The sequence below is a fragment of the Nannospalax galili genome, unplaced genomic scaffold, assembly GCF_000622305.1.
Source record: "Nannospalax galili isolate Female #2095 unplaced genomic scaffold, S.galili_v1.0 scaffold305, whole genome shotgun sequence".
NCBI classification, from domain to species: domain Eukaryota; kingdom Metazoa; phylum Chordata; class Mammalia; order Rodentia; family Spalacidae; genus Nannospalax; species Nannospalax galili.
The window spans coordinates 1,670,630-1,679,707 of record NW_008356258.1 but is presented as its reverse complement, the minus strand read 5'-3'; the positions used below and the strand labels follow the sequence as shown (position 1 = coordinate 1,679,707).

The window sequence follows — 9,078 nt, the reverse complement described above, 5'->3', positions numbered from 1 at the left end:
ATGGCTGAGGGCCGGCGGCGGGAGGACGAGGAGGAAGAGCTGCGCGAGCGCCGCGAGCTCGGGGGCCCGCGCCGTGCCCGGGGCCGCGCGCTCCAGGGCCACTCGGCCGCAGGTGAGCCGCGCGGGGACCTGGGGACACGCGGGTGGGGAGCAGCCGGGAGCCGGTCCGCGTCCTGCCCCGCACCGCTGCAGTTCCCACAGCAGCCGGAGAGGACCGGAGGGTCGGCGGCTGGTCCATCCTCATCCTCACTTTCTGGGTGAGCCCCAGACAGTTCTGATTGGTCTCTCTACCTGATCGTGGCCCCGGAGCCGAAACTCCAACCTTCCCGTGCCAACTAAATCCAGAGCTGCGGGCTTGGAACCTGTGGCTCGGTGCTCCCGTATCTGGGTGAGTCAGAGGCCAGGGAGAACTTCCTTGAGCCCGGCTCTCCCGGTGGACCACGACCCCTCCCGAGGCTTCGCCTGCGCCGCCACCGCCGCCACCTGGCCAGACCACGTGCCTCGCCGAATCCAGTCTCGTGTCTCGTGAACTTCGGACCTCGGGTCCCCACCCTTCCCTCCCCCATTACACAGGCTTCTCTCTAGTTAGAGAGTTCATTTGTTGAAAAACGCTGTAAAGAGGGGTGCACTGGAGAAGGGAATTCGTTTGGCCGAGGATCTTTTTTGCGCCCTTGTGAGTCTGGGAGTGCAAAGAAATGGCAGGGATCAAATAGTTTGATGCTTAAGTGAAAGATTAAGAGCGGATCCACACCCCTTCCCTCTTCCTGGTGCAGCTTCTCAATCCGACATAATGGAGAGGAAATTGTTGGGCCTCTGGTTCCAGCTGGCGAACCAGAGTTACCTGAAAACCAGGGCAAGAACCAGCCTAGGGGAAGACCACTAAGGGAGGGGAAGGAATTGAGAAGGATTCAGATGAAATCCATTCACCCGGAGCCTCTTAAGAAAGTGGAGCTTACCGAGTATCACCTTAGCCCACAGAGAGAAGCCTTTCTTTGTGGGGTAAGCACTAAGAGAAAGTTGGGTCTGTAGAAATCAAGGGCAGAAAATAGGGTGAAAGGAAAAAAGAAACTGATCAGATACAGCATTGGTGCCCTTGGGAGAAATCTTGGAGCCTTAAAAATAACTTTCTATACTCATTGCTGGGACTTTTCATTAAAATAAGACATTTGCCTGTCACCGTGAACACCAGCGGATAATAATTGATAGTTTTGTTCAGTGTAAGCCCGTACCAAAGTGTAATAGCACTTAATTGTTGGGTAAGGGTAAATAATTCAAGAATACCATGAAAAAGTTTCCGAAGATGTGCCTGCATTGCTTTATAGATTTAAACTAGCTTGGATTTCTGGTGCCTCAGAACTGTGGAGCATTGTGTTGGAATTTAAACTAGATATGACCCAGATATATGGCCAGCATTTCATCAGCCTCCCCCTGCCCAGGCCACTGCAAATGGCATTTTTGTAACTTTTTACGAGTTCCTTAATATCTCAAGGTTGCCAGAGGCTATTCTAGGTTGTGATAATAGTTTGCCAAAACACCATGATGTGTCCTTTCTGCTCTCAGAAACTGGTGTTTGCAACTTTCTGTGCCTTCATATGGGCCTTTCTTCATGAGGGGGTGAGGGGGCAGCAATATTATGGAGTGGGTTGAGGTCAACACTTGCAATTTTAGGTTTTATTTCTTTGAGCATAAATTGTTTAATAGTTTACGTGCTTTATAAGAGCTGCTTCTCTGTCGCCTCATTAATTAACATGTTTTAACAGCATTGCATTCCTTACCAAGCTTGGGCATTGGTTAGTAACACAGCTTTTCTGGTGTCTCCCAAGTGAAAATGAAGTGATCAGAGGCCTCAATCTCCTCTGTGTTTTTCTTCTAATCTTTCACTTTTCCTGGGCTCAATGTTCCCTCCCTCCCCCGTCATTCTGTAATCTAAAGGTTTTCTTTCTCTCATCTCATAGAACCTGACATCATAACCCTGGGGCTTAAAGACTTCAGATAGCCTAGGAACTTTCTTTCCCTGCTAAATTATATGTGGTTGTGTGAATGCATGTATTTTTATAATCTACTTACAATAAATTATATGAAAATTCTTGTCACTTATACTTGAGCCACACTAAGACTATATCAATTCCTTAGAGTCATACTTTCATCATTGCTTCCCAAACATTGTTTCCTCCCTCTGTGCAGCTGATCATTAATTTAAAAAAAATTAATTTACTTTCTGTGGTGTTTAGGGGTGTGTGTGTGCCACAGTGTGCATGTGGAAGTTAGAGGACAACTTGCAGGAGCCAGTTCTCTCCTTCCATCATGTGGGTCCTGGGAACTGAACTCAAGTTGTCAGGCTTGATAGCAGGAACCTTCCCCCAGTGAAAGGTGGGGCCTAGATCTGAGAATATTCTTAATGGTGCTTCCTGGATGATATTGATAAGACTGGTTCAGAAAGGACCTTTTGAACAGATCAGTTGAAAAACAGTGCCATCAACACAGAGGGATCTACAGACCAATACATAAGGCTTATTTTTTCATTGTGGTTTTCTCAGTAGCTTAAAGTATTTCCTACTTGATTTATGTGGGTCCAGCCTGTGCAATCAACATCTTTCTCTGTTCTTGACTCTCTCCTTTTTTTTGTCATTGGCTGACTGTTCTTCATCTCTATCTGCACAGCTAAGTCTGGGGTATCAGCATGTTGTGTTACTGCTGGCAAAGTGGACCAAGTGGCGGGCAGGAGAAATAGAAGTTGGGGTGACCAGTTCTTTCCAGTTGTCCTGAGATTGTCCCAGCTTTTAAAATAGAAAGTTTTGTATCCTAGGAAAGCCCCCAGCCTTAGGCAGATCAGATCAGCCAAGGTTGATACAACTTCCTTTGACCATGGGGCAAGAGGAAAGGGAAGGAAAAAGCCAGAGGATAATTGTTTCCATCAGAGTAAACATTTTCCCCATTGAAGAGAATGGGCTTCTGGGGCTGGAGTGATGGCTCAGGGGCTAAGAGCACTGGCTGCTCTTGCAGAGGACCAGGGTTTGATTCCCAGCACCCACATGGTGGCTCCGAACCATCCTTAACTCCAGTTCCAGTGAAATCCGAAGCCCTCTTCTGACCTCTGTGGCATTGCAAGACACGGGTGCACTCACATTCATGTAGGCAATACACTCATACGCATAAAATAAAAATAATAAATAAAATATAAAAAAGCAAACATTTTAGCATAGTACAATTCACATGTATGCTAATTTGGTACATACTGAAGAACAGCAGTAGGAAAATATTGTCTTTGTTTTCTATTAATGAATCCATTGTGTTTCTATAAAAAATCTATATACATTAAAAACATTGCAGTTTATAACATAGCGTAGTCTCAAATCAGAGCCAAGGTGTTTCAGGCAACATCAATAGGTGAGGAGTGGTGTGATGGCATATGCGGTGGAAAGTCTATGTGCTAAGTGTTCAGATCTACAGCTGCAGTGAAGTCGTGGGCCACAGCATGGGCAAGTGCTGGCCCAAACACCTTGAATTCATTGCACATTTAATTTGAATTGTTTGACTCTTTGAAATTCAGAAGCCTATCACTGTTGCCAAAATTTCCCCCAACTTACATTCAGTTATATGACCCCATATGCAGGGTTGCCGTGCACAGTTCAAAAAGCTGTGAGAAATACACCAAGCTTTTTGTTTATTATTTTTTATTGATTTGTTGCAGTTTTGTTTTGTTTTTTTTACCAAGTTATCTGAACTTTGGGGTTATACGTGTTGCAAATATCTTCTGCTGTCAGGTTTTAAAATTTTTCCTTTTTCCTCTTCATTTTCTTTATAGCCTCTTTGATATCAAGATTCCTTGATTCAGTGTAGATGGGTGTATGAATCTTTCCTTTATAATTTGTGTCCATCTCCTCATCCTGGTTAATAATGCTTTTCCGACAATAAATCATGAAAACATTCTTCTATGTAATGACTTATGATCCTCCTGGAACACAGACATGTAATAAATATTTATAAAATTATCAGTGTTTGTTTTATGTCTGCTTGTTATTGTTGTTAAAGTATTTGATGCTTAGTCAACCTGCATTTCTTTTTCCATTTGGGAATATTTATGGTTCCATACTGGCAGAGGAAACAACAAACATGCAGTTTAAAATCAAATGTAGCTGTGTTGCTGAAGTTCTGCTTTGTGAAGTCCACGATTCTCTTGGAAACATCTTAATCCTACTAGACTTCCAAAGACGAAGACTGTGTTAGAGTTCTCTAGAAGAACACACCTGATAGGATGAACATATGTGTGTGTGTGTGTGTAATCATATATGTATATATATAAAGAATTAATCATCTTACTTGGAAATTGTAACAACAGCTGAATCACACCTGAGAGGCTGAGACCCTGGTAGTTGCTCAGTCCCTGGGGCTGGGTGCCTCAGCAGTCCCAATCTAGCGCGGAAAACCTAGAGGGTTTTTGGAGAGCTGCTGGTCTTTGGTCAAGCCTTGAAGTACTGGTTCTGATATCAGTGATGGAGTCAGCAGCAGCAGCAACAGGATCAATAAATCCACTCAGCTGTGAGGGGAAAGGCCAAACATGCAAAAGGCAAAAAATGGTCCCTCTGCCACACCCCTCTTTATCTGGGCTGCTACCAGAAGGTGTCACCCCATTTGGGGTGGGTCTTCCCACATCAGTTAAGGCAATCAGGAAAATTACTCATTTGAGGTTCCCTACTCAGATGAGTCTAATTTGTGACAAGTTAACATTAAAACCAACCATCACAAAGACAGATTTTTTTCAACATGGCCTAATAGTAGCATTTAGCTCTCATCGTTACAAATGAAAAGCTCATTCTTGTGACAATAATTTCAGCAAATCAGAAGTTGATTTCCTTCTTTCCTCCCTCTCTGCCTTCCTCAGTCCCAGATACCAGACCCGAGGTCTTGATTCAGTATGCTAGGCAGGCACTTTAGCACTGGGCTATATGCTTCTGTTAATACTACTGTTTTTTGTTTTTGTTTGAGTGCTGGAATTAGAGGTGTGCACCACCATACCCAGCTTCAGTACTACCATTTTTAATCCAATTAATTAACTAATTAATTTTTTATTAAATTTTTATTAGTTAAATGAATTTAACTAATACATTTTTTATTTAGACACAGACTCTTGCTATGTAGCCCAGTCTGGCCTCAAAGTATGTGTAGCCCAAGCTGGCCTCAGGCTTGTGGTTCTCCTGCATCAGTCTCCCAAGTACTGGTGCTGCAGGTGTACCACACGTGTATTCATGCCTGACTCATGCAACCTATTTCTAACAGCGTATCCGTTCATTCATTTTCTTCCCCTCTCTGACCCTTCATTTAGCACTTCTTTCTGTACCTCCACTGGCACTTTACATTCTGGAAAGAACATGTCAATTGAGTTTTTCATCATAACTTTAGCTTTGCATTCAATCCTCTAGATTCAAATCCCATCTCCAATAGCTTTGTAGCCTTCAGCAGTCTACAGCATCTTTCTGGGCCCTAGGTTTTGCTTCAAGATTTTTTTATGGGTGGAGGAGCAGTGCTAGGGTGGAACCCAGGGTCTTGAACATGCTAGGTAGGGCACTACCACTGAGCCAGACAGCTCCTGTTTCCCTAGTTTTTACTTAATGTCCTTTTTATTGTGTTGGAGGATCCCATTTAGCATACCGTATTGCATTTAGGTGCCGTGCCTCCACTTGGGGTCTATGACAGTTCCTTGTGTTTTTCTTGTTTTCAGTGGCTTTGATAGTTTGAGGAATGCCAGTCAGATATTTTATACGTTTGAGAAACCACTGATTTATTCATTTATTTATTTAGAGAGTTTAGTGTGTGCATGCCACAACGAAGTTGTTCGGGTCAGGACAATTGGAGTTGTTCTTGCTCTCCACCTTATTGAGGCATGGTCTCAATTGTAATTTCTGCTGCTGCACTGTGCTCCAGGCTAGCTGTTCCATGAGTGAGGTGATTCTCATGGCTCCACCTCCCGTCTCACTTTTGGAGTGCTGGGATTACAGATGCATGCCACCTCACCCTGCTGTTTATGTGCGTTCTGGAGAGCTGTCTCCTCCACACTTTGATGCTTTTCTAAAGATCAGACTAGGTGGTAGGTGTTTGCAAGGAAGACCACAGAGGTCAAGTGCCATCTTTTTGTGGTATCAAGGGTGTATACCATTACATGACTTACCATTGCTGCCGCTGACCATGACCACTGGCGTTGGGAGTGACTGCCAGTGTTCTGTTCTTCAGCTTTGCTCTTTTTTTCCCCTTCTTCCTCACAGTATGAAGAAAGTCACTGTCTGCAGCCTCCCTCATGGGAGAATGCTGATGTTCTGAGGCTCATTTTTTTTTTTTTTAAAAAAAAAGACAAGGTCTCGTGTGTTCCGGGCTGGCCTCACAATCACTACGTAGCTGACGATGACCTTGTCTTTCTGGTCCTTCTTCCTAGTTCTGCATGCAATTTCATTTCATAATTTGAAAGGGACAGTGTGAAACACACATATGAGTGAAGTGACCCTGTAGCTGAGGCTCATTCATACTAGAGTGCTCTGTCAACAGGTACAGTGACTGATAGACATTGCTTTCCAGTTTTGGAAAAGGAGGGGAAAGTAGAGAGCAGGAGAGGACTTGGAAAAACACCAGCATCAGATAATCAAATAATACCAAGGAGTTGTTGTTGCATTGTGCACTGAGTCCCAGGCAGTAGTCTATTCGCTTTACGTATATTTTTTTCATTTGGTCCTGGTACCAATCCTATGAAGTAAGTGCAACTGTTTCCCTCATTTTACAGATGAGGGGTCCAAGGCCTGTAAAGGATGGATAATCCACTGAAGGTCACACCGATAGTAAGTGAAAGAATAGGCTTTGAGGTAGGCTTTGTCTGTGCTTATCCCTTCCTCCTTCCTTAGTTGCCAGAACACCTGTGTTTCTGAATGTGGCAGCAGACTTACCTATGAAACCACTTCTAGTCCACAACTAAAAGGTGTTGAGTGGGGTTTCTAAGAGTTTTTTGTTTTTTAAAATTTTTTTAGTCTTTTTTTTCTTAATTTTATTTTATGTGTACGAGTGTATTGCCTGTATGCATGTAAGTGCACCTGTGTCGTGCAATGCCGCCGAGGTCAGAACAGGGCTTCAGATTCCTCTGGAACTGGAGTTAAGGATGGTTCGTAGCCGCCATGTGGGTGCTGGGAATCAAACCCGGGTCCTCTGCAAGAGCAGTCAGTGCTCTTAACTGCTGAGCCATTTCTCCAGCCAAGAGTTTTGTTTGTGTGTATGTTTGGTTTTTAAAGGGGTTGATTTGGTTACATAGAATGCCCCTTTTTCCTTATCACTTCCTATCACCTCTTCTTCCTCTCCTACCTTGTGTTGGTCAGCTTCCCATTACTGTGACAAAATGCCCAAGAAGATCAATTTAAAGAAAGAAAAGTTTCATTTGGGTCCTGGGCTCAGAGGTTTTTATTCAGTATTGCTTAGCCCCATAGCCTTTGGCAAGGCAATGACCTCATGGCCGGGAGTTCCTGGCATAAGAACTGCTCACTTTATGGCAGCTGGAAGCAAAGAAAGAAAGGAAGATACCGGAGTCTTTATCCCCTGCAGAGGCATTCCCCTTGGACCTAACTTCCCTCTACTAGGGCCCACCCACCACAGATAGGTTTCATTACTTCCCAGTAGGGCTACAGGCTGGAGACCAAGTCTTCAACATGCTGGCCTCTGGGGGACACTAAAGAGCCAAACAGTTGCAGGCCAGCAACAGAGAGAAATGTGTGCTCACAGTAGCCGTCCTAGGCCACAGGGGTAGAACCTAAGAACAGAATGGCTATGGCAGAGCAGAAAAATAAATGGACTCTTAGTTCCTAATGATGTCCCTGCAGAGAGAGAGAGAGAGAGAGAGAGAGAGAGAGAGAGAGAGAGAGGATGAGAAAACTCTTAATTAAAGTCACTGTGAAGTCAAGTCCTTAACCACCAGCTGAATGCTGTTCTGAACTGGTAAAAGTTTCAATTTGATGCTGTAGTTTCCCTCCTTTGATCATTAGACTATGATAGACTTTGTTAAAATGAGGTCACCCTAAGATACCTAGATTCTTGCACTATTTTGTGTTTTAGACCTTGGACAAATCAGTTTGGTTTTATGAGTCCCTCTCACTCATTTGTTAACAATTGAGGTTGTTCATTATTGGGAACATGTTTGTAAATATGAAGTTCACCATGTATAATGTGTAATTTTTTTTTTTAGACAGGGTCTCCCTAGTCTCACTAGTCCAGCCAGCCTGGAAGAAGTCACTATGTGGACTAGGTTGGCCTTATCTCACAGAGATCTTCCTGCCACTACCTCACGAGGGCTGGAATTAAAGGCGTGCTACCATACCCTGCCAGAATGTGTAGGGTTTTTGTTGTTTGGCAGGTGTGTGTGTGTGTCCTTTTTTGTATTTGTTTTGAGACAGGATCTCCCTGTAGCCCCAACTGGCCTGAAACTCTCTATATAGACCAGGCTGCCCTTGAAGGCACCAAGATCCCTCTGCCTCTACCTCTGGGATTAAAGGTGTGGGCTATCACGCCTGGTTTATAATGTGTAGTTTTTAAGGAGTCAGGGTTATCTTTGAACAGGCCCTGAGAAGGAAACCTATAAAATCTAAAAATGGGTTTTTTTCATTTCCTTTTTTTATTTATTTATTTTTTCCTGGTTTTGTCATTTGCTTAGCGTTACGTTAATTCAGAGTAAATAAATAGAAGCCGCGGAAGGAGGTGCTTCTTTTCCCTGGTGCATTTGAACAGGTTAACAGTTGCTTTGCTAATGAACCCCTTGATGCTAGCTAGCCACATGGGATCCAGAGTTCATCTATTTTCAATATGGCTGCCTTCTGGTCATAAATATCACCATTTCTAATAGTCCTTTGATACTGGTACAAAAATGTTCACCTGATACTGCAGGGCCCCCAGCATGGGGCCACCAGTGTCTGTGACCCCCCCCTTTTCCTGCCACCACATCCCTTACTGCTTCATTTTCTTCATAAGAACTTCACAGGTAATGGAGAAAGCCGGAGCTCTCTGGAGATCACCAGGTAGATTTGTGTTACTCAGCTGGGGCATGAGTTTTGCCAG

The 9,078-nt window shown here is 44.0% G+C and overlaps 1 protein-coding gene across 4 annotated transcripts in view; it reads left to right on the top strand.

Moving 5' to 3' along the window:
* Sh3d19 (SH3 domain containing 19) overlaps positions 1 to 9,078 on the top strand; it is a 197,262-nt gene continuing 188,184 nt past the window's right edge. For 3 of the 4 annotated variants that reach the window (XM_029556737.1, XM_029556738.1, XM_029556736.1), the window contains exon 1: positions 1 to 112. The gene's annotated coding sequence lies outside the window, so the exon portion shown is untranslated. The remainder of the gene's footprint in view (positions 113 to 9,078) is intronic. The other variant, XM_029556739.1, reaches the window with a different exon arrangement.